General features: G+C 45.8%; 1 protein-coding gene across 2 annotated transcripts in view; it reads right to left on the bottom strand.

Annotated features, from left to right (window-relative positions):
- The window catches only part of CDH11 (cadherin 11), a 188546-nt gene that overhangs the window by 108565 nt on the left and 53793 nt on the right, over nucleotides 1–26188 (bottom strand). For both annotated transcript variants that reach the window (XM_064581191.1, XM_045890999.3), the window contains exon 2: nucleotides 19158–19282. The gene's annotated coding sequence lies outside the window, so the exon portion shown is untranslated. The remainder of the gene's footprint in view (nucleotides 1–19157; nucleotides 19283–26188) is intronic.

The raw sequence follows: 26188 nt of genomic DNA, 5'->3' as shown, positions 1-26188 counted from the left end.
GTGACTGCCTTCGTCTCAGGTCATGATCCTGGAGTCCCTGGATCGAGTCCCGCATCAGGCTCCCTGCTCGGCAGGGAGTCTGCTTCTCCCTCTGACCTTCCCCCCTCTCATGTGCTCTCTCTCATTCTCTCTCTCTCAAATAAATAAATAAAATCTTAAAAAAAAAAAAAAAAAAAAGATGCTCAAGTCCTAACCCCAGTCTGTGAAAGTGACCTTATTTAGAAATACGGTTTTTGCAAATGATGAAGTTAAGATGAAGTCATTCGGGTGGACTCTACTCCAGGATCACTGATGTCCTTATAAACAGGGGAAATTTGGACATGGGGTGGGGGCACCACTTATAAGCCAAGGAATGTCTACGGATATCCGAAGCTGGGAGGAATGTATGACAGAGATTCTCCATCGCAGCCCTCGGAAGAAGTCCACTCTGCCTACCCCTTGGTTTTGGACTTCTGGCCTCCAGAGTTGTGATTCAATCAATTTCTGTTGTTTAAGCCACCCAGTTTGTGGCACTTCGTTGCTCTGGCAGTCCCAGGACACTAACACAGGTAGGGAAGGGCAGAGTGCATTCTGACCTGGGTGATTTCTCAGTTCCGCCCTGATACCCTTCTTCCAGGACACTTGTCCCAGTGAGCTGGCCCTACCGCTGCCACCAAGAGCCCTGGGTTGAAAGCTGACCTCTGCTCTCGCTCACCTCATGGCCTCCTCTGAAAACCAGGGGCACTGGTACAGCACATTTCCCTTTGCCCTGTCGTGAGGATTCCATGAGATAATTCTCGTGACCTGCTGGACACCATGTGTGGCATATAGTGAGCGCTCAATAAATACTACCGGTTACTTTTATCAGCATTAAAACGTTGGCCCCTAGAACTGAGTAGTGTTAAGGTCAGTTTTACATTTCTCTGGTTGTTGCCCATAGCAATGTGGACATGGCTGTACCTGGACTGTCCAAGGGGAGTCGGCTGGTAACTTAAGGCCCTTGGAGGCCAGAGAGGCCCCTTATCATGGGATGGACATGGCCCGGCTGTTCACACTGGCTTTAACATGTGGTCTTCCACTCCATGCACTCCCCCACCCCCACCACACAGATGATTATCAAGAGGAGGCACTGGAATCTGCAGAGATCTGGCCCTGCCGGAGCTGACCTTGGAGGCCTGAAGGTCAGCAGGGCCAGTAAGATGCTGGGAGGTGGGCTGCTGAGCTGAGGTGGCGGTGATCTCAGGGAGCCTGCGGGGAGGGAGCCCAGCTGAGGGCAGGGGCTCTAACCCTCATTAGCATTTCAATGAGGGGCCCAAGGGGCAAGAGAGAACACCTGTCCATCACAGGGGCAAGGGGACTGCAATTAGGAGGTTTTCCAGGTCCCCTGCATCCAAGGCTTTGTGATCAGTATCTTACTGACTGTTCACCACAACGCAGTGAGACAGGTATTACTGTCTCTATTTTATGAAAGAGTTAAGAGTAAGACGACCTTTGGTAACTCAGGACAAAGTCACAAAGGGCATCCGCGGCTGGTACACAAGCCTGGTGGGATCAGAGCTCACCACGGTGCCCCACCGCCTACCAGCATCTGCTGCACTGTCCCTGCTAGAAAGTCGCTCTCAGTGGGCGGTTACCAGTATTTAAATCAGATTGAAGACTGTATTGTCAAACCCATCTGCTGATAGTTCATAGCTATATACTTAAAAAGGCATAAGTGCCTTTTGAATGCTAGTAGTATGCATCCTTAATTTTCTGCATTGTTTATGAACTGTCTGGAATAGAGCAATCACAATAATAATTCATACTTTATCGCACTTTGTAATTTACAAAGGGCTTTCACAAAATTTAGCTCATTTTACACATCAGCCCACAAAGGTAAAGGTTATTATTACCCTCATTTTATTGATGGGGAATGAAGGAATAAGTCATACTCCTTAATGTTCAGAGACGCTAGTGCACCTGAAGCCTGAAATCTTGAGAGGAGGGCTTAGGCTGAAAATCCTACCCAGGAAAGGAAAAAAAAAAAAAAATTCCCTGGTGGGAAACGCAGTTTCCATTTGGGAGTGGACAGCGCCAAAATCAACCCCAGTTCAGCCTTCAGTTGGATGCTTCGCCTTCAGAAGGACACAGCTGATTAACAGCAGCCCATGATGAGGGTGGCTCACAATTACTGGGCGCTTATTCCATGCTCAGCACTGAGCCGAGCACTCTGCACGCTTTATTTTATTTAGTCAATCGGCACACAGCCCAACGGGGTTAGAGATGAAGAAATTGAAGCTCTGAGAAGTCACTCACCCAAGGTCAAACAACTCGTGAGACCCCCCCCCCCACCATCCAATCTTAGAGGTTTAACTTTTAATAATTTGATTTTAAGGGGTACTGCCCCATGAGTACAGACGTTCTCATAGAGAAAAAAAATTCTATGGTGTTTTGTTTTGTTTTGTTTTCTCTGCTCCCAGAGCCTCTTGACTTTCACCGTGGCTTGCCCCAGGTTAAAAATGCGATGTGTACTTGATTCAAGGCTTGGCTTCCTTCTGCTCGGGACTCTTAGAAGCGCTGGATCTAAAACTGCACCTGCTTGTTAAGGTACTTCTGCTCCCCCCTCAGTAGGAACTGTGGTTTGCAATTAGAGAGATTGATTCGGTGCAAACACCTGAGCCCATGCATCCAAAAGTCCTGATGGAGAATCTTCTGAGTTCCAAAAGAATTGCAGATCCAACTCATTAGAGCCACAAACCCACGTTTGGTGGCATAATCTCCTCACCCATCTTGTCTCTGGGTAAATCTGACGAGCTTCCAATATTCTCTCCAAACAAACGCTTGCCATTTCTAAAATAATTCAAAACACAGACCCCCCAAAACAGCTCCAGAGGCATCCTGGGTGAAGACAGTCTGTATCACAGGTCGGGTCCTGTGCCCCTCAGGAGATGAACTCTGAAGGCAAGAGGGATCACTGGGATGCTTAAGTGTCACTCTGCAAACATCCATCACTCAACTCTCTGCCCAAAATAACTGGGAAAAGATTGAATTTGAGATGGAAAGACAGGCCTGAAAAGAAGAAGGCTGGGCAGATGGTGATGCTTTTTGCAAAAATTTTGGGTGAAGGAGAAAAAGCTGAAACACAGTATCCGTGGCCTTAGCTTTCGGCCCATTAGGGAGAGTGGGGGCGGGCACGGGGGCTGCCCCAGCGGCCTGCAACATGCCCTGTCCCGTGGAGAGCAGACCTGATCGCTCAGGGGGAGGCAGGGCCTGCTGTGACAGCCAAGAAGCTCCGCTTTAGATTTGAAGTATTAATTCAATTTCCCTTTCCTCGTGCCACTTACCAGCTGTGAGGCGTCAGGCAAATTATTCAATCTTTCTCAGGCTCTGTTTCCTCACTTGAAAAATGGAGATAAAATGCTCCCCTGCACAAGGCAAAGTGGTGGAATTAAATGACAGGAAGATGCGTGGGACACATAGTAGGCTTCTTCCCCTTTCCACGTTTTTCCTCTTCAATCCTTGATCCGTGAACAACGTGACTTTTACATGGAAGAATTCAGCCCCCACCTGAATCTTGGAAGCCGGAGCTCAAATCCTCCCTTGTCTGCTGATACACTCATCACAGGATGTTCCCGGTGCTAGCCTCCCAGATATGTTATTGCAGAGCCTGGCCTCGGCCAGAAGCACCCACAGTTAGGAAGCCTCATGAAGGCTCACGGCTGGAGAGGGTGATAGTTGTTTCCACCACTGCTATTTTGCAACGGGCTGTTTTCCCCGAAAAGCCAGTAAACATACCTTAACACCAACTTGCTTTCTTTTTTGATTCACCTGTGCTCAATTACTGTAGTTCATACATCTTCAATGGAAGTAAGAAGCCCAGAGTCAAGCCCCTTGGCCCTCACCTCCGTTTACAAATAAGAGAGCTGAGGCTTGGAAGGGAGGTTTGCCTTGGCCAAGCCAGCCCTGCTTCAGGGCGTGCTCTGCAGACAAAACTATCTCTGCAGACCTGCTTCCTTTCCGGACGCAGATGGGTGGAAGCCTCCAGCCATTGCCAAACAGGGACACCGCTCCCGCCGGAGAGCAGAACTGTGGGACTTACAACTGTGGTAATCCCGGGCCAGCTCCTGGAGGTATGTAAACTTACGCCATTATCACTACTTCTAAGGAGGAGCATAAATGTTTGTTGAGTTAGAAACCTGTGCTAGGTATTTTACGTGCATTATCTCATCTGATTTTTCAACATTCCCATGAATAGGAATAATGTACCTTCCCCAAAGATGTCCACATACTAATTCTCGGTATGCATGGGTCCGACTTGTACGGCAAAGAGGACTCTGAAGATGTGGTTACCTTAAGGACCTTGAAATGGGCACGTTAGCCTGAGCTCCATGTAACCACAGGGTCCTTTTAAGAGGGAGGCAAGAGGGACAAAGAAAGAGAGAGGATGTGGTGAGAAAAGCAGAGGGTGTTGTGATGGGTTTTGAAGAGAGAGGAAGAAGCCATTAGCTAAGGGATGGGTGCAGGAGGTCCTGAGACTCTGAGAAAGACGAGAAATAAGATTCTCCCCTAGGGCTTCCAGGAGGAAACCAGCCCTGTCAATAACCTGATTTCAGCCCAGAGGACCCATTCTGGACTTCTGATCCCCAAAACTCTCAGATAATAAAGCTGTATTGTTTTTAGCCACCAAGTTTGTGGTAGTTTGTTCCAATAGCAATAGCAAACTAATACACCCATTTAACAGCTGAGTAAGCTGAAGCGTCTTGGGGTCAGATCACCTGGCTGCAGTCACAGGTAGCCAGGTCACGGGAAGCAGAAATGGGGTACTTCATGGTGATTCCATGGCTCGTGCTCTTATATCTGGACCATATCGTGCTGGGGAAGGAGGGGGACTAGTACAATGTCACAACTTAAAAAATGCAAGGCCTTCCTCAACCCTGTGAGATAGTCAAGAGAGTCGCAGTATCCTGTTCCATTAAAACAACAGCAACAAAGCCACTAGCGTGAGAGAGTAGCTGCTCCATTCAAGGGCACAGGTAGAGGCAGGACTGAAATCCCGACCAGGGTGGGCTGTCTCTTTCCACGACACCACTCCTGCCTCACAAACTGTGCTCCTTCTGTACTTCGTGGGGCATTTGCCCAGCTGCTGTCCTTCTGCAAGGAGAAGCGAGCACCCTGCCCACGTAACCAGCGTGCAGGGCCAGCAAGCCCAGGGGAAGGCCTGCGTTTGCGCGCTTGATAAGCTGATACTCTGGCCAGCTCAGCAGGAAGCCGGCTGTCCCCGTAAGACTGCCTGCACACGCTAGGAAGAAAACAAACCAACCAACCTGGCTATCACCTGGATTCCATCAATCCATGAGAACCTCTGTCTACACAGCCCCACATTTGGAACATTTGAAATGACACTGATATTTGACAAATGAGCCAAAAGAAGCACGAGAGCCGTCAACTTTCCCGGCAAGCGGCAAGCAGAAACAAGATCAGAATCCAGGCATTCCCACTTCTGAGCCAACCTTCAGTGAGGGAAAAGAGCAAATACTCCGAAATAAGCAAGAATATATTGCAGGAAGTATTAACTTTTAATTAGTATGATTGCTATTATTATTACTATTATTATTTTATTGTTCTTTGAACTCCTTTAGAGCTAAGGAAAAAAAAAAGTCATTGAAATGGGAAAAGAGGATGTCAGCTGCCTAAGACTTCCCTTTCGTAAATCCCCGTTCATCCATACCGTGTGAGGATCTAATTTTATTTATGCGTCCTGAATGCAGCCAAACAGCGGGGACTGCCGGGATTTGGGCTCTGGCGGGAGATGGCAAACAGAGCTTTTGTTTTGATCTCACTGCTTAGGTTAATGCATCCTGATTCCTCCACAGGCTGTTTCCCAGGATGCTGTTATTCCCACACTGTCTGCTGGGGAAGCAAATGTCCCCGTGAAAATGAATTAAATGCAGCAGTATTTACAAATCTTGAGTCAGATTTCCATCCTGTCTAACAGGATGAGAATTTGACCCATTATTTACACTAGTAAGCTGAGAATGACATCAAAAGCTCTTATTAACTGCAGGGGAGATAATGACTTAAGTGGCTTTAATCTAGACATGTGCTTTACAATAGAAAAGTGCATCTGCTGCTTCTACAGAGGAGAAAAGAAACAGCATTCATGTCTCTACTCAAGGGATAGGATACCTAATTCCAAGCCTTGTCTCTAAACATCCATGGATCCCACATCACTATGGTCTCACTTAAGACATTCGGCTTGCATTGGAGAATGAGTCCAGGGAGAGACAGAGACCTGAGCAGAGGCAGGAGCACTTTGAATGCCTGTAAAGGGGGGGTGCAGTGCTCTTTACACAGCCTGGGAAAACAGGCTTGGTTTCCATGCTCTCACCGCCCCCCCCTTTTCTCCTGAGACATACCCAACCTCCGCGGCTGCAGGTGAACTCATGCCTGATCATCCTTCATAGGGATACTGTAAGAACTGAGGGGAGAGAAAATGGGGAGGGCACTTTGCTGAGGCAAATCAGTCTTATCTTTGCTGCCATTCATGTTATGGCTTTATTCCAAGATCTATTTTTCTGGGCACCAGCAAGGTGGGGTGGGAAGCATCTGAGCTCTGGAACCAGAAAGTCTGGAGGTGAAGTCCCAGCCCCATTATTTGCCATCCATGGGGCTTCACGGGCAAAGCATGAACTGATCTGACTCTTCATTTCCTCATCTGTAAAATGGGTACGAGCTTCCTATCGATGTTAATTGGCCCCATTTTATCTGTTTGAACTAAGCCCAATTCTCTGAGCATATAACAAATTTACTATAATTTAGCTGTGTAGAATTTGTAGAATAATGAGTTTTCTTGAGATAAAATTCAGATATCATAAAGTCAACCCTTTGAAAATGCACAATTCAGGGTTTTTTTTTAGTGTATCTGCAAAGTTGTGCATCAATCCACCACTGCCTAGTTCTAGAACATTTTCATCACCCCCAAAAGCAAACTCATAGCCACGAGCCAGCTACTATATTTAGAATATAGTTTGCTAATCAACATCTTGCTATTCTTCAAGGTCTAAGAAATCTCTGAGACCCACACTGCATTACTCCTGGACTTACAGTCAGCACCAAAGTGTCAGGCGTTTGATGTATACCCTTCTGGGGCTCCCAGATTGACAGCTGAAATCTCCCCAGCCTTTCCAAATAGACGGTATATTCATGGAGTTCAAAGGCCGTGATTTCTACATTTTCCTTACCCCTAGCACCTCTGCTAAAGGCTGAACACACACGTAGGTGCTTGGTAAACACATGGCTTCCGACCGATTGGCCAATCGTCACTTCTTCTGAAGACCAGCACGTTTGTCATCTCTCTGCTTCCCTGAATGCCGAAGCCTCCGCAAGCTGTCATGTTCCATGATTATTCTCCCCAAAGCATGTGCTATTAATTTTTCATCTTAATGAACTGTCCAGTCGAGTTTAGCAATGGGAATAGTGATAGTAGCGCAAGAAGAATGTCTTCTGCCTTGCTATTGTCAGAAAGCTTCTCCCTCCAACACTGGCGCATAATTGAAATAAACCACCTCAATGGCGACAAACCCCATTTGTCAAGAACGACATGGAGTAAGTGCTATTTCAAAAATTCATACTAACGAGCTTTATAAACATGGATTATTGGAAAGTTTCTCTGATTGATACCTGCTCAAGCATTTAAGTGCCCAGCTATTATTCCTCTGTGTTTGCTTGAGTGAAAAACCACTTTGAGTACCAAACTACATGTCAGCCCTAATTTCCCAGAGTATTACGAATGCACATTCTTTCCTGATGGGAGATGGGTCAGGCAAGCCAGAGCAGGCCCGAAAGTCCTGTGTTAATGCACAGACAGGGAAGCCATTATGCAGCTGTTGGCCTCCCAAGAGTGGAGTGCTCTGGGAACAGATGCCACTCAAATCTGACTGATGGCCCAGGAGGAACTGAGAGGGAGAGGGGGACAGAGAGAGAGAATGAGGGGTAGAGAGATATGTCTGAAAATTCTGCTCAACTCAGCAGCGTGGAGGAGCCCACACTCCAATCTCCCTCTAAAGCAGGCAGCACAACCATTATATTCCTGTTAACCCATCAGGGAAACATTGGGAACTTAGATATTGGCTTAGCCCTTCACTTAAGAAATATGGACTAAACTGCGATTAGGGTGAACAGCACTGCTTGAAGGTGAGGATATGAGGGGGACAAGGCAGACCGTGTCTCTGAAGCACTGGTGCTTAGAATCTCATCGAGAAAAAGGACGGTAAAAACGTAAACCTACGAAAGAATACAGCATTCACAGATGGTGATGGCTGTTTGAAGGATTAGACAGAACGATGAAAGGTAGAATAGGTGGGCGTGGGTGGCAGGTGAGGTGCTGGTGTAGGGAATGGTCTCCAGTGGGGGCCGGGGGCGGGTATTTAAGCTGGGTCCTGAATGATGACAAGGGGCCAGGCCCGGGATGAGACCCGAATGGAGTGGACACAAAGTGCTGAGCCCCTGAGGCTGTAAAGGGGCTGGGCCAGTTCAAGGGATAGTGATACGTGGCTGAGTGGACCAGGCGAGGGCGCAGAGGTGGGGAGCGATCATGTCAGGGACGGCACTGATGGTGCAGTTAGGGTCTACGTTTTGTTCTGATTAAGAGGAAGGTCGTGAAATATTTTTAAGGCAAGAGGAAGGACAATGGCAATCACTCTCCAAGCCCTTTCTCCACTCTGCTGCAAATTAAATCTAGCCCTGCCTCCCCTCCATCTTATCTTTCAATTCAGCTTCTGATCCTGACCTTGATTCCTGCAGGCCCTCTTCTGTGCACCTCTGTCCTCCCTCTCAATACTCCTTCTGGGCAGCCACCGTAGCCCCGGTTCCCCTGTTCAAGTTCCTGCCCCTCACCTAGACCTCACTCTGGGCCGTCTGAAAGGGCCAAGCGAAAGGAGCAGAGGAGTCTGATGGTGGATAAGGAGAAGGCTATTCACACACTCTTGGAAGCAGGATTTATTCTGCAAAGCAATCAGCAAGGCTCAATGGGAAATTTCTCTTGCCCTCCACCTAAGTGCAGGCGCAACCAGAAGGCTCTGGCAGAAGCACGATTTAAATGCAGAAACAGGATTAAAATCTGTCTTCAGAGTAGAAGTAATTTAAGTTCCATGTCATGAGAGGTCCCTTTCTGTCTTGCTTCCCACAGTATCTTGGTGCTGAGCCCAGTGCTAAGCATCCGATGAATACACATTCAATGAAAACAATGAAGGTACAAATGAATCTGGTGTATTCATGCAGACACGAGAGGGCTTGCTGCAAAATATTCCATAGAGTTTCTGGCAGGTTAAGTTCTCTGAGATGGAGTTTCCCGTGGGGATGCTTATTACGGGCTACCCTTGAGAATAACATGACGGAAGGGAAACAGGAGTGGACAGAGGGAGAAAAAAGGTGAGATGTGAGGGGGTCCTGGCAGCAGCCTCGGGTAACCTTGCGTCGTGCTCTGGGCTACGATGGCCCTTCTCCATGATCTCGAGGAGAACCGAGATGGTCAAACCCCTACTGATCCAGTAATCAGATGTGGGCTACCCCAGGAGGGGCCACGACCTTGGCTGATGCTGCCATGTGAGGCAAGTCTGGAAGGGGCTGAGCCAAGAGCACGCCCCCTAGCTGGTACGGCCAGTCCTTCAGTGAAGAGAAGATGGGGGGGGGCGGGGGGTGCACAGGAGCATGGAGTTCAGAAGCAATTCTACCTACGCTGAGATCTACTGTTTCTTACAGGTCCTGGTATGGCAAAGGAAGGGGTGGCAATTTGGATTGGTAGGCCTGTAGTGTGATGGAGCAATGGCAGGAGTCCTAGGGGAAAAAGGGACTCAGAATCATGGCTCCCTCCATACACTGGGTGTGACCCTGAGCAGGAGACAGCTCTGTTTCCTAGACTCTGCTTAACCTCTCTGAGCCTCAGTTTATTCTGCCAGAGAATGAGATGGAGAATGTCCATGCACAGGGATCAAAGTGGCTGATGCACAAGGAAGGGCTGTACCAATGGTGGGAAGGGAAGACGTTGTGCCTTTTCAAAATGGACTTGGGACAGTAGGCACTGCCTTATCTGGGAATGCCAGCCAAAAATCTCAGCAGCAGAGGGCCCAGGAGGATGGAGACCATGTCTCCCTCCTATGAAGGCCTGTTCAGCAAGCGTGCACTCATAACCCACACACTGTGATAGAAGACCCAGTATTAAACATCCAAATTCCACCCTCAAAGATCCTGCAGACTTGTAGACAAAAAAATAGCAATGAGGTCACAAAGGAATACCACACAGACTTCTCCATTAGGCACTGTGCCTGGGGTCCATAGTACTTTAGGGGCTCACAGGAATGTTTTTGTGTCTGCATGTTTTTTTAATTGAGATATAATTGACATATCACGTTATATTAGTTTCAGGTGTATAATATAATATTTTTATATTTTGCACAAGGATCACCACAATAAATCTGGTTAACATCTGTCACCACACATAGCTATATTATTTTTCTTGTGATGAGAATTTTTAAGATCTGCTATCTTAGCAACTTTCAAATATGCAATACAGTATTATTAACTATAGTCACCATGCTGTACATTACACACCCAGGATTTACTTATTTTATATAATGGGGACTTTTATCTTTGGATCACCTTCACCTTCACCTATTTTGCCCACCTCCCACCCCCTGCCTCTGGCAACCACCAATCTGTTCTCTTATCTGTGATTTCGGTTTTACTTGTGGTTTTTTTTTCCCCTAAGCTTCTACGTATAAGTGAGATCATATGGTATTTGTCTTTCTCTGACATATTTCTCTTACCCTCAGGGTCCATTTGTGTTGGTGCAAATGGCAAGATTTCCTTCTTTTTTGTGGTTGAGTAATCTTCCATTGTGTGTGTCTGTGTGTGTATATACACAACACATTGTCTTTATGCACTCATCTGTCTATGGGCATGGGGGCTGCTTTCATGCCCTGGCTAGTATAAATAATGCTGCAGTGAACATGGGGGTGCATATATCTTTTCAAGTTAGCATTTTTGTCCCCTTTGGGTAAATACCCAGGAGTGGAATTGCTGGATCACAGGGTAGTTCTATTTTTGAGTTTTTGAGGGACCTCCATACTGTTTTCTGCAGTGGCTGCACCAATCTACATTCCCACCAAGGGTGCACAGGGTTCCCTTTCCTCCACATCCTCAGCAATGTTGTAATTTCTTTTAAAGTCAGAAGGGAAAGTAATTGGCCTTTTAGGGTAGAAGATTATATACATCTTTATACCAAAGCAATCATAAAATATATTTATTTTTTTATGGTAATAGGAGCTCTTGAAGGTTAAGGTGACTGGGGCCCATGGAAGGCATGTTGAGACACCCAAGGAACCAAGGCACTCGGGGGAAAGAAGTGACAATCTGTTTCACGGGGGCCAGGGAACCCCATCTGGAGAGGATTCTTCTCTGCATATCCAAAGAAATGGGGACAGAGAAGGAAAACCCATGCAAGGGAATCTGGAGGGAAGCATCCCAGTGAGTCCCAGGGCTGCCAGCAATAAACTGTGGATGGAGAGTAAAAGGGGGATGACACAGGGAGTGGAGGCTGGATCCTGGTGGTCTTAAAAGCAAAGCGTCCTATAATTTATCCTGCGAGGGACCACGGTCTTCTGAAGCTTAAGGTTTTAGACTTAAGCAACTTTGGATTTTGGAGAAATCCTGCAGCAGCTTGGAGGAGAAGTGCTGGGGAAGCCGGCACAGAGCTGGACGAGCTCCCAGGAGCCCGAGTGCCAGCCGCCCCGGCCGGTCCCATGTGAGCACAGGCTGCTCGCTGCCTTTGCGGGTCCCGCTCCAACCCTTGACTAGAGTAAAACCACACCAGCGATACCGCCTTTTTCTTTCTTTGCCCAAAGCCAGATGTAAATGGGTGAGGGACAATGAATAACAATCCTCCTGGGTCTATTTTTCAAGTGGAGATTCTGAAGGGAAACTGGGGAGTGTTGAGAGGTCCAAAACAGTATCTGTTCTGGACAGGAACACAGTACTTGGGGAAACTTACTAGATACTCATTTAGAGAGGCACCTTCTCACCTAGCCCTTCCTTGCAAGTCTATAGCCGGATTTTTCACAGTTCATTTTCTTAAAAAAAAAAAAAAATGTATAAGAACTGTTGCTGTGGCAACCTAACAGCATTTGGAATGGTACTTAGATTCTAAAATTCAGGGCCTCTTGAAAAGATGAACTCACTGGGCCCCTCCACAATTTTTCTAAAGCTTCCAAATAGAGGCATCTGCCAGGTGTCAGGCTGCAACCTTCTAGATCCTCAGCAGACAAAATTAATTGGTGGCAGATTTTGGTATGGCTTGTTACCTTTCCTCCTCTGCTCTCTCAAACTTCCTTGAGCTCTGAGTCCCCCACAGGGCACAGGGTAATTTGGGTTAGTAGCCTCCAGAGGAAATGGTGATTCTCTGACTTAGGAACCACATAAGGCCAGGTAGGGCTGACAGGCAATGGCTTGATTTTTGTCCTGAAACAGTGGGAGCAGCGGAACCTTCCTGATGGAACATAAGGAAACAGGTAGACTTAGAGGGAGGTCAGGGGACACCCTCTGATGGGCATATGAGTTCCATGAAAATAGGAACCATGATGGTCTTATTCACAGGTGCACATGTTGGAATTAGGACAAAGCAAACAGTCAATAGATATGTGTTTAATGAATGAATGGGTGGATGGCCAGGAAGTCAGTCCTTAGAGATTCTGCCCCATCACTCTCAGGTTCACCTGCTTTCTTCCGCCGTGATATGTCTATATGTCTGCCACCCCACAGATCACCATCACAGTCTTCAAAGAGCATGCACAGGTCTTGACACAAAGCATGAAAGAGTGCCATGAAGGCTTTCAGTAATTATTTGATGAGTGAATGAATGAATACCTGAAAACTATCCTCCTAGGCCCAGAGCCCTTGACAGGAAAACCATCTCACACTGTCTTCTTGGGTTACCTCCTGCCTGTCACAGTATTCACAGTCCCTCTCACGGAGAATACAAACTGTCCCTTGCCATGTAATGCATAGAGGAAGCACAGAGATAACTTGAGCAGTGCTCAGGGGCTTTGATCTTTGAAAGGAGGGAATCTTACACCAGGCTTGGGGTGGCCGTGTTGAAGCCGACAAACAGAAGAGAAGAGTCACTATCTAAATGGCTGGTTGTCGGAAACGAAGTGATCAGATTTTAACGGGGCACTGTGTTCCCACCCTGGACAACTGGGCCCAGAAGGCCAGTGCAGAGAGCATTCTCACCTGCTGGAGAGACACTCACGTCTTGCTGAGGGAGCACTTAACAAGACAGGGCAAAACCTTTCCCAAAGCTGAGCACAAGGTGGGCATCAAGTGGCCCAAAGGAGTCCCCTTCCTGACATCTCCATCCTGGAGGGGGGATTTGCTGCTCATGGCATCTCAGAGCAACTGACATGGAGTGGAACACATTCTAGGTTTCAAGTTGTACCTGGGTTGTCTCAGGAAGTAAGGGCTCCAGAGAGGAAGTTTACACAGGTCTCTGGGAAACTGACATCTAGGCTGTATCTTTTTTTTTTTTTTAATTTTTTTTTTTCTCAAGATTTTATTTATTTATTTGAGACCGAGAATGAGAGAGAGAGAGCACATGTGAGGGGGGAGGGTCAGAGGCAGAAGCAGGCTCCCTGCCGAGCAGGGAGCCCGATGCGGGACTCGATCCAGGGACTCCAGGATCATGACCGGAGCCGAAGGCAGTCGCTTAACCAACTGAGCCACCCAGGCGCCCTAGACTGTATCTTAATTAGGGATTAAATCTGTACAATCATTGCACAGAACATGGGAAAATGATTTAAAAAAAAAAGTGATTTCAGATGAAGGGTTTCTAAGAACCCATTGTATTTTTGCAACTTTCTGCAGGTTTGTAATTTTTCTTAATTTTAAAGAAGTTTAAAATCAAAGGAGAGCAAGTAAAACGAATAAACGAATAAAACGAATGAAAAAGTTTTATTTTTCTAGAACAGTGTGCATAACAGTGTCTATAGTTAGAGACCCTCTACATATACAGATGTGGAGAAAGTGACTCTCTGGATATGTGTGATTGTAACTGTCCAGAAAATCTGTGGACAGTCACATAGGAATCCAAAAATAGTAGCTGCTTCCAGATAAGGAAATTCATGGATGAGATGATAGGCACTGAAGGAGACTGAATTCTCTGTAGACCTTTTGTCACCTTTTGAATTTCAGACCATCTTCATCCATTTAACTGTCTTATCTACTTAAAGATAATAAAGAAGAAAACAAACCACCTAGTCACAAAACACTGGCTCAAGAACTTAGGTACTGCTCTCTCTCTCTCTCTCTCTCTCTCTCTCTCGAACTTCTGTACTGCAAAATCCTTGCTGATTTTTTCCTGGTAAACTCCTACTCATGCTCCATGTCTAAACCCAAAGGTCACCTCCCCACTGAAGCTTCTCCTGATTTCCTCTATCAGAATCAGCCCCTCTGTGCTGCTATGGAAGCCTAGACTTGTCTAGAATTAACTACGCACCATGGTTATTTGACAGCCAGCTGGGCTCCATCACAAGAAGGGCGGTCCTTCGAAGGCATGGCTAGTTTCACTGTTGTATCCCCAGATGCATGTGCATTTGGCCCACTGTTTTATTTCCAGTACCTAGTCCAATGGCTAAAACAAGAACAGTTCTCAAGAGATGGCTGATAAGTGAACAGATCCAGGGCTCTCTTTGCTTCTCCCGATGTGTTACCTCTCGCTCAGTGTACACATTCAGCTGCATTCTAATGCATTAGCCAGAAGCTGCTAGGTCTCCTTTATAACACAAGTGGACATTTAGGACATGGCCATACCAAAAGAATTATAATTGCCCTCCAAGTTTGTTAAGACTGGAAGGCAAGCTACAAAGGAACTGGAAGAGTCAGTGCTCAGGAGGAGCGACCTTGGCTCTACCCATTGTTAAGCACGTGTCCCTTAGCAAGTTGATTTTAACCTCTCCGAACCTCAGGGTCCTCATCTATAAAAGAATCACGACAACTGCACGTACCACTCAAAGTTCTGGTGATGTCCCACAGGATCGTGGATGTAAAGCACGTAGCCCAGTGCCTGCCCATGGGTGTGCTCGTTAAGTATCCGCTCTCACCGTTATTATCAGGAGTGGCCTCTGCATTTTGTCCATCATTAGTTAAATAAAGCAAGATGAAAGATCCACAACTGTGGTTGAAGTGTTCCCCTTCAGTTTTGATGCAGGCAAAGATAGGACCCTCATGCTGCCTGGCCCATGAGAGCTTCCTGTAATTCTTAGCTGACTGCGGGGCTGATAGTCACATCGTACACACCGAAGATCTGCAAAGGAGTCAGCGAGTGGACTGAGTGTCTGCTTTTTTATCTAAGTGACAGATACTTGGCCTCTTTCTCCACAGTGGCCTACATCCTGAAATAGGAAATGTGCATTCACAGACAGACCCAGCAGGTACAGGGGGTTGGAAGGCGGGCTGCCGACATTTCAAACTGTCAGGGACAAAGCAGAGCCTGGTGGATACTTCGGCACAGGTGAGCTGCCCACCCCCGCACCAAGTGGCTTTTTAGGGATTGATTTTTATGCAACTGAAAGATAACTGGGTGACCTGTGACCACTAGCCCCTGCTGATGATCACTCAGGAGGATCTCCATGTGTGGAAGCTTTTCTTGAACATAAGCGCAAATAACTTTTCACTTGAAGACATTCCTATCTGTGCCCAAGTGCCCTACTATGAAAGCCCAGTGAGTTATCAGCGCTGAGAAGCCCTATCCTGTGGCTAATCCCCAGGTAAGTCCTCCCCTGCATTGAGGAGGGACCCCAGTGAAACTGGGTCAGCTCCTCGAGGAAAAGGGAAGTGCCCTTTTGACTCTGGCTGTGTGCACAGCATACCACAGGATCTTTCAAGAAATGCTGCCTTTGCAACACCTGCGTGGCTCCGTTGGTTAAGCGTCTGCCTTTAGCTCGGATCACGATCCCGGGGTCCTGGCATCGAGCCCCATGTCAGGCTCTCTGCTCAGCGGGGAGCCTCCTTCTCCCTCTCCTTCTGCCTGCTGCTCTCCCTGCTTGTGCTCGCTTTCTCTCTCTCTCGTGCTCTCTCTATTTCTGTCAAATAAATAAATTAAAACCTAGAAAGAAAGAAAGAAAGAAAGAAAGAAAGAAAGAAAGAAAGAAAGAAAGAAAGAAAGAAAAAGAAAGAAAAAGAAAGAGAAAAAGAAATACTACTCTTGTGAACTGATGGGGGAATCAAGAATCTGAGTCTGGAGCCTAAGTTGTTGGTTAATTTTGTTTTGTTTTTCCAAAACCTTACAGTATAATCATGAACAAGTCTTTCCTTTCTTGAAGGAAAAATCCTCTCTGTAAAACAAGAATCTTTGCCAGAAAGATCAAACGGCCATTCTGTCTGTACCATGCTGTGTGTTTTTTAATGTTACAAGCATTAGAATAGTTTATCTTCCTCTCCTTGGAAAAAAGCTATGCAGAACTCTTCTAAATAAGCGTTCTTAATTTCTAAGTAGAAAAAAAACTAGCATGTTTCCTAGAAGATAAATTAAATTCAAGTGCTTTCTATTTAGCTTCTGACCGCTTCATTGATACCTCATTCTAATTGTCCCTATTATCTAGAAAAATAGGAAATGTCAGTTGCATGTTCTATTGAAGAATTCACAGGGCCGATGAAATGAAGAAACCCATTTGGCTTGGCAGCAATGAGATGATCATCACTCTCAGACACGTCTACAGGAGGGCTGCGTCTCATATGCTGAGCCAGGCTTTGGAGCAAATGAGCGCAAAATACGCTAACTTGAGGGGAGCCAGTCAGACACTCCAGATCTTATGGGTGCCTCTGCAGGGAAGTGCCGCTCTGCTCCCTCATCAGCTTATTCCTAACAAACATGGACCAGAGCATGGCAGAAAGAGTTTGAGGAGTTCCCCAAATTGAAATTTTGTCCTCAGACAGGTGCACATTCACATATGAGTGTACAACACCTTGAAAATCACCAAAGTTTACGAGTCTAGTCCCGGGGATGACCATTTTTTGTCACAAAAGCTTGCATGGGATTCAGGGGAAAAGTCCCGCCTCCTGGGCAGGAACTGGTTGTTTGTTTGTTGGTTGGTTGGTCCATAACAGAGCAGATTTATTCAGGGGTAAGAGAAAAGAGGGGAGTGGTAAAATCCATTAGTTCTAGCTAAAATCAGACTTCTCAAAGATAAAAATTTCCAAGGACAAAAATTATGCCAATACGGCCATAGGCAAGTTACTTATCTTTTCCAAGACTCGATTTTCTTACTTAGCAAATCTTGGACATTTATAGTACCCACTGCATTAGGTTTTTGCAAGGATTGTGGGAGACGATTTCTTTAAATATCTTATTTGCCTGACGTGTACTAAGAACTAGATACCTGTTAGCTGTCATTATTATGACTTTTCTCTGCCTTAACATTAACTCCCCTTCCTCATATTCTATTCAAAGTATTCTTAAAGTCTCTATTCATGTTTAATAAATATTTATTGAGAATCTACTTTGGGCCAGATACAGTGGTTGCAACTAGGAACACAGTGCTCCCCAAATAAGTCCTACTCTCAAGAACCTCCAGGTCTAGCCGGGAAGATAGGTAATTAAACAGACAATTACAGCCCACTGTCAAAATCACAGTAAATGGTATAATATCAGACTACTAAAGTATTGTCTAGGAGATACCCATAGCTCAGTCTTCAGAGATTGAAGAGAAATCCTTAGAGATAGTGAGTTCAAGCTAAGATATAAAGTGAGCAAGAGTTGGCTTGTGAAGAGAGAGAGAGATCATGGGGCTTTGGGGAAGTGACAGGTGTGCCCTATAGTAGATCCCACAGTGGATGTGTCTAGTAAGGGCTGAGTGCAAAGAGAATGACTGAGAGATGAGTCTAGACAGCAAAACAGTGGCCCTATCCCTGAAGGGGTCCTAGAGACTTATTAAGGAATCAGATCTCTGACACTGAAAAGATTAAGTAGGAAAGTACATAATACCTGGACGTAGGGACATTGTTTAGTATTTGTATGGAAGATGTATCATGCCCTAGATGAAGTAAGCCCAGAGGCAAAATGCCTTGTCAGGCAGCAATTGCAGTAACTCTGGAGAAAGAGGACCAGGCTTATGTTTGGAGGATGGCAGTGGGGAGAGAGAGAAATAAAAAAATATCTCAGAGATAATCAGAGTAGCACCAGGAGGAATCAACAAGAATAAATTGCTCTTGGAGGTAAGGGATTGAAAGGCATATGGTACCCCTCCCCGGTTTCTGATCTGGGTGAGTTTTGCTGCTACGCTTAAATATGACACTTAAATAGGACAAAGTGAAGGTTGAGAGGAGAAAACCATGACTTGTATTTGGTCCCTGAATTTAAGGCACCTGGTGGGCATCCTCATGGAGATGAGTCATAGACGTAAGGATAGATGGATCTAGAACCCTAACATGTAGGGAGTCATGCCAATAGAATTAATTCTTATATTTCTATCTGGATATTTGGATGTCCTATAAAAATAGCTCTAGTTACCGCTGAGAAGATAGGAGATAAATGGATTCATAAAATCCTAAAACTTAAGAACTGTTAATGACCCTAGGTCCTACTACCCTGTGGCTCAGAAAAGAGCTCATTAATCTCAGGGCACAGCAACAGTGAATGGCAGAGCTGGGCCTGGGAGCTGAAATCAGCCTTTTGGCTTATGATCTCGTGATCTGCCTTTTGAGGTCTAAAAGGTTCAGCCTCCTGGCCGTGGGATATAAGCCACCTTGTTCATATTTATAGAATTCTCTTCAAAAGAAGAAAAGGAGGAAGAAGCAACATGGCCATTGTCTTAGTCTGTCTAGCTGAGTCTTTGCTAAAGAATCCCTTTTAGTTCCTTCTTTCTACTCCGAACCTTCTACAGTCATCCCTCCCCCTGCCAAAAAAAACCCCAAACAACAACAATAAAAACGATCATCCTTGTACTAGTATGTATCAGGTGTTCAATAAAGAGAACCCAAGAACAACAGTGAATAATCACATTCCTCAAAGCCTAAGTAAGTAGGCCAATTTCCCTCTAAGATTCTGCTTTCGATTTGGTGCAGATTCAAACAAAGGCAGGTTGGAGGAAGGGGCCTGCTGGGCATCACTTCCATTTCCACATTCATAGTACAGTAAAGTAGCTCCATCTTACCTTCTTCACCCATTGGATACTTGCTGCCAATTTCTATAATACACTCCACCCATCTGATTGGTCACTCAACAAATGACAACCGGAACAAGTGTCACGGGGCCACTGAGCCGAAAATACAGTGATTTCTGCAAAAAGTGAAAGGATCATTATTAACCTAGAGGTGACATGAATCAATGAAATGACACAGTCCTAGATACTGGGCACACACAGTTGCATAAATAGACTTTTTCCTTAGAGGAGAATAGTCCAGGTGTGGAGAGAGAGATGTAAACAAATTCTCACACTTGTGTGAAAAGTGGGAAAAAACTTGCCATGGGTTTAGAGCTACCAAAAGGTGATGTGACTCACTATATGTGCTTTTGGTATTTTGACCAAAAGATAAGAGCAGCCATCCATCCAGCTTCTTACACCATGCTACGGACATCACATCCATTTGCTCCAGCACTAGCAACAAACCTGTAGGGGGGATGTCAACTCTTGGAGCCAGTTGCCGAGAGAACACACATTCTGAGTCCAAAGTAGGTACCTTCCCGTCGCAAGGGACGAGCACTGTTCTGGTGCTGCCAGAGCCTCGTGGAGTGACCGTCTCAAGGGCAAAGAGAGACAGGGGTGGCGGTGGTGGTAGGAGATGTCATCCCTACCCCAGCGGAGCTGAGCCCTGGGCTGACAGAGCTGCAATTCTTCATCAAGACTGCATTTCTCTCCACCCCTCCCGCACTACAGCACGCTCTGGATTTCTGTGTGGGGGCTGTGTTCTGCCTGGATTCTGGTCTGATGCATCTTCATATCTCCCAAAGTGTTTAACACATTTCCTAGCCCAGAGCAGCTGTTCAATGTATATCTGTTCAGTGAATGAAGAGAGGAATATGGAGTGTCTGAACAGCTGTTGTCTTCAAAAACTGAGGCACTGATCCAAGGAAGGTGGTGGCTGGCATAGCTGTAACACAATGGCATAAAGGATTTCTTGAATGTCCTTCATCTCTAGGGTTTCTACCTTCTAGGATCAACCCAGCCGACATTGAGAAGTGAAACTGCTCTGGGGCACCTGGGTAGCTCAGTCAGTTAAGCATCCAACTCTTGGTTTCGGCTCAAGTCATGATCTCAGGGTCGTGAGACTGAGCCCCATGTCAGGCTCTGCGCTCAGTGTGGAGTCTGCTTGGGATTCTTTCCCCTTCCCCGTCCCTCTCCCTCTGCTCCTTCCCCTCCTTGCTTTCTCCCTCTCTCTCTAAAATAAATAAAATATTTAAAAGAAAGAAGTGAAACAACTTCTTTTTTGACTTTATTTATTCTTCCTTTTTGTTTCCAAATATACTTTTCCTTATCTCATCTTGGTTCCATCCAACAGCTATTCCTCACACACCACACCTTCCCCAAACAACAGCAACCAACAGCAATAAGCAAAAACCCTTCTTGGTGAAGGGCTGAAATAAATTATAAATCTCAAATGTGTCCATAGCATCTTGATTTGGTGACTGAAGCAAGAACAAGAAAATTTCCTATTGTGTGCTATTCCCAGGATGTTGAGGACAGAACAGCAATGGGGTTATTCCTAGATGAACATGGAGTCAGAGAAAAAGTCACATGGACAATTCATAGAACACATAATTGATGAAGAACCCCACTTCGTTTTGTTTTGTTTTTTAAGATTTTATTTATTTATTTGACAGAGACACAGCGAGAGAGGGAACACAAGCAGGGGGAGTGGGAGAGGGAGAAGCAGGCTTCCCGCCGAGCAGGGAGCCCGATGCGGGGCTCAATCCCAGGACCCTGGGATCATGACCCGAGCCGAAGGCAGACGCCTAACAACTGAGCCACCCGGGTGCCCCAAGAACCCCACTTTGCAACCACATTACATGTTGAGCTAGTCTCCAAAAATGCCCCCCTCCCAAATGAACCATACCCCCAGATATCCATGCCCCAGGACCCCTTCTATGTGAATCTGAGATGTCCTTGGGTCACCAATGAAACCTAGCAAAGGGACACTCTAAGATTTCCAGAAGCTGAGTCATAAGAAACCTTAGAGCGTGTCTTGTGCTCTTGGAAAACTTCATCTGGGAGAAGTCAGCTGTCATGTCAAGTCTGAATACTCTAGACCCGCATGCTGTGAGGAAGCTCCAGCTAGCCATGTGGAGAAGCTGAGTGGATAGAGAGAGAGATGCCCAGCCATACCTAGCTATTCTAGGCACCCAAGCTGAGGTGCCAGATGGTGAGCAAAGATGCCATCTTGGACATCGACTCATTCAAACCTTCATGTGACCAGCCATCTGACAACACAGCGTGAGAGACCCCAAGTAAAAACCACCCAGATGACTTCACTAAACTCAACTATAAAAAGTAATAGTGAATTGTTATAAGCTGCTAAATTGGGGACAGTATGTTACTCAGCAGGGGACAACTAGCACACCATAAATGGAACAGACGTTGCCACAGGCCTCACCAATGCCTATCAGCACTCTGGTTGTCATGAGCCCATCTGGGTATCTCCCCCCACTATTCAAAGGGTAAGATTCCTGCCCAAGGTGTGCAGCCCATAACAACCAAGGTGGGACCCGAATTCAGCAGCGCAGACCTGATAGCCTGCACTCCTTCTCTTTGCATTCCCCAGTATCCAGTCAGTTAAGAATACAGCTATATCTGTAGCCAGTGTGCTTTTAAAAGGTTACTTCTCAAATCCATAAAAACTAATTGAACTCCCACTTTGCCTCGCATTGTTTGCCTCCCTGAAAACTATCCCCTATAAAACTCCTTTCACCAAAAGCCTGTACAGACAATTAAGAGCTTTGGAAGGAAAGCAAAAATAGCTGGGTGAATGAATGGTCTATGAATTCCAATGACTGCAAACATTTGAGAGAGAGGGGATGTAGGTTCTGCAGAAAATGTTGATATACAACCGCACCATGCTTCCTAGGAAAGAAAGCAATGACAGAAGAAATCTTAGCTGTGTCTGTACTTTCAGCAGAGTTAATGGGAAGAGAGTTTGTTGGGTCTGAGAGGCCTATGTATGTATGCTGCTTGTCTTCTCTTTCCGCACTGGAGTTCCTGCTTGGAATAGTCGTTTTCCCTCTTCTCCTCTCATAACTGCGCAAGACCTGGAATCTCGTGTTCCCTTCTGAGCCACAGAAATCCAGCCCAGCACTGTGGCATCTACCCCTCTACCTACTCTCAGGGTGTCTCCCCTTCCTTCTCAAGGCCTGCGTGCCATGACTGGCCCGCTCCCCATACAGGGTCACTGCCTTCTCCCAGCTCCGTCCAGGGCTGTGCTCAGCCACCTGCAGTACTGAGCCTCCTAGGGGTGCAGACACATGAAGCCATATATAACTGCAGAGAGATTGAGGAATCAGGAAAAAGAACACTGAGAAGCAGTGATGGAGAAATCCTTAGTGAGCCTACAGAAAGCAAGGAGAAAAGCCAGGGTAAGGATGGGGGTATGACTGTGGCAGATATCTCTTGCTGAGCTCAGAGTGTTTAGAAGGCTCAGTGCATGCAAGTCCATAGGCTTCCCTTTGACCCACGAGTCACACTGCTGAATTCGGGTCCCACCTTGGTTGTTATGGGCTGCACACCTTGGGCAGGAGTCTTACCCTTTGAATAGTGGGGGGAGATAGCCAGATAGGCTGTCCCTCTCTGAGGATCTCTGCTCCAAATCAAATGCCTTGGCTTATTGATCTACATGTATGGGTCCTTTTCAAGACTGTGGACTCAGCCAGACCAGGCATGGGCTAGGATCACTGTTAAGAGCACAAGGGCAACAAAAACAATATGTAGTTCTGGGGTTGGGGGAGGGTAAGGGCCGAAAGTATGTGTACGTTCGATGAAAACAGTCCCCACCTCACTGACTCCATCAACACGATCCTGGGACACTTACGGTGTATGCAGGTGTATGCAGGTGGGGCATGGGGGTGGCAGGTGAAAACGGAAAGAGCTGTCACTGAGCGGAGCAGGGGAGCCCAAGGACACAGAGACAGCTCCATTTTACAGACGAAGAAATCGGCTAAGCCATAAGTGCCCAGTGCTTAGAACAGGGAAGCAGCTTGACTGGACTGGATCACCAACAATCCATTCCTCTCCTGCCAGACTTAAGAACCTACAACGAAACCTATTTCCTGGGGAAAATCATGCCTACCCCTCTAGTACATCACCCTGGAAAACTTCTACTTTTTGCTAAAACAATGCAACAGGGAATTTCCAGTACTTTGGTAGGGGGCTGACTGAAACAAACTATGATTAAATAGATGACTATTAAATAAACAAATGAAATACCAGGCTTCTTATACTGCTGTGTTATGGCAAAGAAGTCAAGCAAAGGCCATATGATTTTCTGTTGTAATGGAAAGACCAAGTCGTTTTGCTGATGTCGCTGTGTATTCTTGCTCCTTGGGCGGGAGAAGGGGCAGCAGGGAGGCAGCTGACTGCGGGCACCCTGTAACAGGGGCTTCTTCCTATGGTACATGAACGTGTTCCTGACATTGCTGAAGGAATGAATACACTCAATTAATAATCATCACTGGGTGTTTCTCTTTCCTGTTATCGCCAAAGTTCCAAAACCATATGGTGAAACATATTTTGTAAGATAGGTTTATAGATTTTAAATTAAAAAAAAAAAAAAAGCGGGGGAGGCAGTAGGCTATTGAATGTGAGGAAACATTCAATTTAAAATCCATGCTTTGTCTCTTCCGAGCTAGTTTGACTTTGAGCAACCAAGAACTTCCCGAGTTCAGTTTCCTCACTAGAAAATGGGGATCATAACAACAATTTTGCAGGATGACTTTGAAGAATAATGATAATAAATGCACTACCCCACTCAGAGTAGGCACTCAATAATCAGTAGCTGTGATTACAAAAATGTATAGATTGTGCTTTTTCAACTGTGCATGATTTAAAATTTATTTGCTATTCATAAAGCCCTCTGGTAGAGGTACAAGCATTTATATAGAACTCGTATTCATGTATTTTGCCTATATCGTATAGAACATATAGTGAGTATTAATCTGTAAGCATTTCCCACACCAGTCTTTTTCATATGAAGAAGCGGTGTCTCAAAGAAATTCAGGGATCCCTCAAAGTTTACCGGCTCAGCTTGGACTTCTGCTCCCACTGAGTGTTAAGGGCTGCCAGCTCCCCGCCACCCATGCCTTCCTGCAAAAACTCCAAGGCTGGCTCCTCACCGCCTGCACAGGGATGACGCCCCATGTCTGACCGTAATTACAAGAAAACATCCAAAAAGATGTCCTGGGCTCCAAATGGATTTGACACAGTGGCCCTTTAAATCAAACTCTTAACATGATTATCTTTATTTCTCTTTAGCAGTTTTTCTAAGTAAGCCATGCCTTCAGAGGCACCTAATACAAAGTGACAACCTTCCCCGTTTTCCAAAGCACCAATGGACGGGCGTAGAGAGAGTCCATTGTCACCATGGTAATTACCGCACAATACCTGGCGGCCAATGGACAGTCAGGAGGCTCAGGCAGCGGCTGAATCCGGCATTGTCCGGGCCGATAAAAAGATTAGAAGCCCTGAAAAGCCGGGGAGCGGGATCTCACAGCTCTTTCGCTGGGCCCTGAAAGGCCCATTGTGCTACCACCATAAATTCTGGGTTCTCCGAGCACTTGACAACTGAAGCCGGGGACAATAGAATTCTTGTGTCCAACAAAACACTCCTTGTCCAATGCCGGTCTTATCAGCCACATTTACAAATGTCTTTCGTTGTACCCAAATAATTCCCTATTAGAAGGACTATTGGGAGCAGAACTAAATAAATATTCACAGCCTTTGTAATATCGTTGGGAAATGAATAAACAAACAGTCATCTAGCATATGAGCAAGCCTCCTGCTACTCTACATTTTATCCCTATTTCTTGCCCAAATGATGTCGGTCGTTTCGATTTCTCTCCGTTAACATATCAACAGCTGTGATGCTGGAAACTCCAGTTTTATTGGCCACCTACTACATACCCCCCATATACATTTGCCTTGGTGCTTCTACATGCAATTTTCTTTTCATTGGTCTTGCCAACAACCCGGGGGGGGAGGGGGTGCTTGTTTTATTTGGTTCCTACCTCCTAAAAGAGTAAAGAATGCAACCTCAGAGAAGTTAAATAACTTACCCAATGTACCAAAGCTAATTAATAGTAAAATAAGAACTCCAACCTAGATTTTCCTGGCTCCTAAGGCTCTGCCTTCCCGCTATGCCTTAGTGGTTTCTCTACTGAATAAAAAAGGAATAAAACATCAGAATAAGGGGAAAATCTAAGCACATCCACCATAAAAGTCACAAATATACATGGAGTCTGTTTATGTATTGTTATAGAACCTGAGAACACTTAGAAGAGAAGGAAAAGAAAGAGGCTTTCTTCAAGAGAGTATATTTTATTTTTGCCCTAGAATGCCAGCAATTTTACATTTTAACCTTTTGAGGGGAGGGAGAAGTGGCAAGCAAATAAAAATGCACACAACCCAGCTTCAGGAAGGTTTCAGGGATGTCCATACGGTCAACTGGTAAAGTATTAGAAAGAATCGCTGGGATAAACAAAGCAAGCAGAGCACATGCAATCACAAACGTTCAGAACAACATTTATGTCTCCTCCTGCAGTTTATTTTATTTTGCTTATCTGTCTCCTTTTGTGAATGAACAAGTATCTCAGCATTTGACAGTAATGCACACGGCAAAACAGAAACTCCTTTCTTGATGGAAACACTTCCTAGAGGACAACAATCTTTACATTAAAGAAATATGACAATATTAAGACTCTAAGTGGTTCCCTGTCAGGTCAGGAGATGTCTACCCTGGTTAACACAGCTTATGCATTTCTCCCCAGTCTGACCCCAGCCTCACCTCCTGCCCAAGTCAGGCCTGCTATAGCCCGGTCCCAGCAGGCTGTGCACCTCTTTTCCTCTAAATTTCTCCCCCAAGGAGAGCTCTTTTTTATTGTGTCTGTCCCTCTTTCAATGTTGCATCCAAGGAAACATTGAGCTTCTTGAAGACAGAAAGATGAGATGTAATATCTTATACTCATTTTTGTCTGGCCTGGGTC

This window comes from Mirounga angustirostris, unplaced genomic scaffold (assembly GCF_029215605.1).
Source record: "Mirounga angustirostris isolate CCGP_5_RB_7025 unplaced genomic scaffold, mMirAng1.0.hap1 SCAF_16, whole genome shotgun sequence".
Classification (NCBI taxonomy): Eukaryota; Metazoa; Chordata; class Mammalia; order Carnivora; family Phocidae; genus Mirounga; species Mirounga angustirostris.
Note: the sequence above shows the minus strand (reverse complement) of the source record. Positions and strands in the feature narration are given on the sequence as shown.